Source organism: Parasteatoda tepidariorum, chromosome 7, assembly GCF_043381705.1.
Source record: "Parasteatoda tepidariorum isolate YZ-2023 chromosome 7, CAS_Ptep_4.0, whole genome shotgun sequence".
In the NCBI taxonomy this organism is placed as follows: domain Eukaryota; kingdom Metazoa; phylum Arthropoda; class Arachnida; order Araneae; family Theridiidae; genus Parasteatoda; species Parasteatoda tepidariorum.
In genome coordinates, this window is record NC_092210.1 from 42,445,748 (window position 1) to 42,451,984 (window position 6,237).

Consider the following 6,237-nt stretch of genomic DNA (forward strand, 5'->3'; position numbering starts at 1 on the left):
CATCAAATTTCGTAAAAGTATTTTTCTAATGTTAATCGTATTTTCCTAATGTGACGTATAAATGTTTAAATAAGATATGACCGACATCTTTGATATATGAGATGTATCAAAGATAAAATAGGTTATTCAAATTAAAAATTAAAAGCAGCACCACTGACTGCGGTCAGTGTGCGGGTTAGTAGCTACTTGGATTAGTCTGCATAAGGACCAAGGGTGTGCTGTATTGTTCCTCGTTAAACTGTTCTACCGTAAAATGCACGACTTCGCGCGCAGGTCGTCGGGCTACCGAAGCGGGGGTGCCATCCCCTCTGCAGAGGATCAAAATTGTGATGGCATGTCTTCGGATCATCCTCAGGGATGTTTCCCAGACTGTCGCCAATAGCCCATTGGGCAGCTCTAGTGCGACGTAAATGTACTACAACAACAACAATCTGTTATTTGCAAATAAAAAGTTAATTTTACAAAATAATAAATTATATTTCATAGACAAATTTTAATTGTTATTGATATTGTTGTTAATTTACGTCGCACTAGAGCTGCACAATGGGCTATTGGCGACGGTCTGGGAAGGATTCTTGAGGATGATCCGAAGACATGCCATCACAATTTTGATCCTCTGCAGAGGGAATGGCACCCCCGCTTCGGTAGCCCGACGACCTGCGCGCGAAGTCGAGCAGTTTACTGTAGCACAGTTTAACGAAGACCAATACCGCACACCCTCGGTCCCTACGCAGACTAATCCAACAGGTCACCCACCCGCACACTGACCGTAGCCAGTGATGCTTGACTTCTGGGAACCGTGCCTTAACGATCAGTCCACTGCGGGACAGACAAATTTTAAAAAATATTATTTGTCTAAGTGGGTTTCATGCCACGCACTATTAATCGAACCCTAATCCTTCACTGGGACTGTGCGGTGTCTTAACCACTGAATAATTACGACTCTAATCATAAAAAGAATAAGCTGGAAATTTTTGAAATCAAAAATCTCTGAGCAAATGAATCTAGGCAAACAGTTTTTGAGAAAGCATTTGCATTAAAACTTCAAATTTCAAAAATTTCCAGTTTATTATTTTTAAAATTGCCAGAAATATTTTTATTAATTGTTAGAAAGTTAAAATGGAAAAACGTGCTTCTAAGAAAGATAGAAAATAAAAACAATAATTTTGATACCATAATGCTAAGATGCATTTTAATGTAAATCTTAATCACTTTTTTTATTCGTTTATTTATTAATTTTTTATCCATGTATTTCGAATAGTATGGTGCTAGAGACCACATATTGTAGGCTTGAAAAATTTCTTCGTTGTAATTAAGTAAAGTTACTGTCACAGTCAAAGAATGCTCTTTCAGAAAATTTTCACGCTTCTCATTCTCATAACACAAGAATTATTCGTATATAAAAACTTCCAGTACTTTTAAAGCAATGTTTATCATTCGGATATGTAATTATAATAACTGTTTAGATAATTGGTTTTTAAATATCTATAACTTTTAACTATTAGCGCATAAAAAATAATAATAAAATTTAAAAAAAAAACGCGTTAAGAGCAAGCGTATTATATTTCTTTGAATTTTATTTTAAATTTAAAATGATAAGCTTTTTGAAATAAATAATTTAATGTTATATACTCTTATTTTTATACTGCAGACACTCTGCAAAGTTTGAGATTAATGAAGGTATTGTTGTTATTCTAGAAATATGTTGTTCCAGTTGTTAAATAGCCTGAACAAATATACTTATTAAAATAATATAAAAGTGATTTTTTAATTTTTTAAAACATGAAATTTAAAATTACTATCTTTTTTTTCTACTATTTTAAATTGGACGCATAACTACAATATACGACAGCAGAAGAGACTGCTATTATAGCGAGTTTGCAACTATAAGCAACTACACTTATTAATGTTAAAATAACAATAAAAGAAACGGGTGTAACATCCTTGACAACATAGAATGTTGATTTTAATAATTAGTTATCAAAAAGGGGAATAAGTAGCCAATAAAAGATGAAGTCGAGATAAGTTAACGCAAAAGATTTTTTCTCTTGTAAACAGGAAGATAACTTAGCTGGTTGTTACCTAACGTGCGTTTAATTTATAATATAGGATTAAGATTAGAATAGGAAAATAAGGAGATATCATGTAGTTTTTCTACATTAATATTAGACATAAATAAAAACATTTTCTCTTTTGTCCTTTTTCGTGTAACTTTGTTTATTTAAATAACACAAAAATTATTTTCCTCAAGAGAAATTTTTTCAATATCGAGGAAAGCTATTAATTTTTGATTCTTTTAAACAAACTGTATTCGTACCGTAAATATTGGGTAATATGTCGATCGAGCATCACTCGATATACATCGCTCACTGTATCAAGTTTATACTGTTTCGTTTTATTAAGTTTGATTTAAAGAATACATAATTGCGACAATGAAAAGTGCATTAAAATTATACAAAATTGAATGTATATGTTATAAAACTTTACAGAAAAAAATTACAACCTTTAATATTTTGGCTTTTTTTTTAATTGAGTATTTTTATTTTAATATGTATTTTAATGCAACTTAACTTTTAAAACACATTAAGTAGAATAAGTGTTAATCGTGTGAAGAAGGGGAATAAACTTTGTAAAGTGCGTTTATAAAGGGAAAACAATTGTTTTTCCTTACAAAGTGCAAGTTTCCTTACAAAGTGCAGTTGTGCTTAAGCACAACTGTTATTAAGAAAAAATTATTTTAAGACAGTTAATACAATTCTAACATCTCATAAATTTAAAATGAAAATAAAAATAATTCATTTAAAAATTTATTTATGGACTTCCTTATTTAATTTGAATACATTTTTTTTAATAATTATATAGATGAATGGCAAAAATTACTAAAAAATAAGTTTTTTTAAAAGACTTATATAATAATTTCAAGTTTCTAAAATCAATAATTCTTGCGCACCAAAACAAAATGTAATGTTCAGTTGAACACCCAAGATGGAGGCGGTGTTATCAAATCAGCCCATACGTTTTTTTCTTTAAAAGAGGAGGAGAGGGAAGGGAGAAGGGCTAAAGGCATATGTAACCGGACTCTCCCATAGAGTTCTACTATTTCAACTCTATGGTCTCTACCCAGATGGCGTATTCGAGTGTTGCGATCGCCAATAATAAAAAGTTGCATCGCACCCTTTCATTAAAGAATTAATTTAAATTATTAATTAACTCATTAATTAAAATTTAAATGAAAGCTAATTATAGGTCAAAAGAAGCAATTAATATGTGAATAAATTAAGTATAATCTTAATAAAGGATTTTTTTATACATTCTATGAAAAATTTCATACATTTTAAAGGAAAAAATCTAAAGATTTTTTCTTCTTAAATTATTTTTTTAATTTTTTTAATCCACCAAACAATGACAACCTTGTCATAGGCTGCCAAATGACAAGAGTTAGTTACGGATAAATTAGTTTCTGTAAAGTGGCGCTGTTGTCAACGTCGGCGAGATAGCGAGAATATCTTACCGATGATCGGTTTAATAGCCACTGCCAGATTAAAAACTTGACTGAGAAGATATATCTGCTGGTTTGCTTTGAAAAGTTTAACTTTCATCAAAAACATTCTTTTCCTTCTACTCATTAGCCTAATATATTGTTTACATATATTGTTACAAATTTGTAGTTCTGTAAGTATGTAAGTTTTTAGAAAATTCTGCTTTTTCTTAACATAAACTTTATTTTTGAAGTGATACTTCTTTTGCGACTTCCAAACGTTTAACGCTACATTTTTATTGGCCGGGAAATCACGTGGTAGGATCCAGTTTTCCCTCATTCATTTCCATATTGTTTTGTTTTGGTTCTCACTAGCATAAAAATAATAAAAGTCATAGGTTTTCTCTTTTCTAGGGACTTTTCTAATTGCCATTTATATTTGGGATATTAAATTATTTATTGCAAAATCTTTTTTGCCACTATTCACTGCAGGTTCGCAAGTTCTGGCAGACGTTACAGGTGAAGAAATTGTTTATTATGAGCGGCCTGTGATCCTTGCAGGAGATTTTAATGTGAATTTCTCGTTACCTGAAGCTGAAACATTATTAACCTTCCTTAAAGACAAATTTGGATTGGAAATGATAAATGGTAGGAAAGATCCAACAACCAAAGGGGGAACTACCATTGATGCAGTTTTTGCAAGAAATATTGAAAAAAATGGAACTCAAACATTTCGTATCTTACTTTAGTTATCATAATCCCATTGTAAATGTTATAGATTTGGATATTTCTCCACTCGAAAATGATAATTAAAAGATGCGATCAATTGTGAGTTGTAAGCATTGTTAATAAAGTTTGTCTTAAAGAAACAGTATGATTTCACTAAAAATCAATTTCTACCACTTCCTATTTTCATTTCCACGTTACGAAGTTTCACCTCTTCCGCGCGGAGGGACTCCACGCACTATTTTTTTTAACTTTATGCTTAGTAACATGAATTTTCAAAAAGAATGCATTTACTGTTTAATAAGTTAAAATAGCATACACTTGTAATAAATTACTATGTTCAGACCATGAGGTAAAAAAAGGAGGGTTTCATGCTCAGGAAAGTAAAAATATTTACAAAATGAAATATCTACGATTTCTTACTATCTCTCCCCCCTCCCCCCTTTTGATGCTTCTTACACTATTAAATTGATATGTTTTGCTTTAGCTACATTTATACAGTGTCAGAAAGCACCATCTTCGTAAATATAATCAATGTGAACTGATGACAAGATATCTTTTCGCTGATATTTTTTCCCTTTCTTTATTTCTATGTTAAATATTTATATATGTAAAAAAATTTCTACGTTTATTTTATCTTTTGTTAGTGTAGTTACAAAATAAGAGAAAAGAAGAAGTTCATAAAACATACTGTCAATTAAATCGAGGTTTCTATTGTCAATTTTGCTACCCAAGTATTTCATGTTAATGCTGATAACCATTGATATTTCCATAATAATACCCGTTCCTGCCAACCGCACTCACCAAATCACCCGAGTTGGTTTTTTTACCTTTAAAATTAAAAACATTTTTTTTTTTAATTATCTGCCTGGTGGGGTTACAATTTATATTATATTTTCTAACTAACCCCCTTCTGTAATTTTTTTTTCTTTTTCATTTTTTAACATAGCACTGTCAAGTTGTTGCCAGCTTTTTGGTTTTTTCGTGGTGCAGCTATAGATACAGAATTATTTCTGATTAGTTATATCAAGAAAATTTAATCTTATAGAAAAAATTTCTGTATTAGTACCAACACTAAAGAGTTCCCTATTTGAATTTTTGTAGAAAATTTTGTAAAAGAACAAAACAAAAATAAATTCATAAAAAGTGCAAGTTTTAAATACTCCCAGTTAAACTGCTACATCTTTGCAAGTACAGAAATACTTTGATAATTGTATTTGGCGCAAACATGTATTAATGTAGAAATATCTCTATTTTATATTATTAAAAATTGGCTATGAACTTTTTTTAGTTATATTTTCAGACAAGTCAATCTGTTAATGTGATGTATACCTACCTATGATCTTGTAAAAAATTAAAGTAAAATTGTTATATACTATTTTATTATTATAAAGCATTAAATTTGAAACTTTCGTCCTATGAGGCAGCAATTAAATTGAATTGGTCAATAAATTAACTGTGCAAAAAGTCTTAATCATATTTCAAAAGCATGTTTTTATTTCTCTGTTTTTTTTCCCTTCTCGTTTATGTCTTATGCATGCTTTTTTGTAAGCAGTTTTACTAAATAAAAGCTGCTAACTCGTTGTGTTCCATAATAAAATTTCTATTTTATGTTTGAACTGGTCATGAAATGCATTCGAACCTGATTAAGGCTGTTTTTCGCAGGCTCTGTTATAATATGAAATGGGTTTTTTTTAAAAATTTTTGTGAATATTTTATTTTTATAACTGTTGTAAATTTGCAACTGTTACTCAAGACTGTTACCTATCTGCGTTTATTTTGAAAGTAGCGTAAAACACCATGGAGAAAAGCCACAATTTTATGAAAATGCAAAGAATTTATGGTCTAATTTTTTAATATTTAAAAATTTACTCCAATGCTGCATTACCTCAAAAGCTGCAAAAATTTAGCATAAGGCAATGATTTTGGTAATTTTCACGTAGGTGGAAAAAGGTTAGAAAATTGGCGATAAGTTATTTGTCTGTTTTGAAACCCAGATAATTCTTCAGGAAAAGATTATGTATATATATATA

General features: G+C 30.0%; 1 protein-coding gene across 4 annotated transcripts in view; it reads left to right on the top strand.

Moving 5' to 3' along the window:
- Positions 1-3,529: 3,529 nt before the first annotated feature.
- Positions 3,530-6,237, top strand: part of LOC107454704 (uncharacterized) — a 17,425-nt gene continuing 14,717 nt past the window's right edge. The window contains exon 1 of one of the 4 annotated variants that reach the window (XM_043041433.2): positions 3,530-3,672. The gene's annotated coding sequence lies outside the window, so the exon portion shown is untranslated. Of the gene's footprint in view, positions 3,681-4,024; positions 4,314-6,237 lie in introns of those variants that run through there. The other 3 variants (XM_043041434.2, XM_043041435.2, XM_071183342.1) reach the window with 3 other exon arrangements.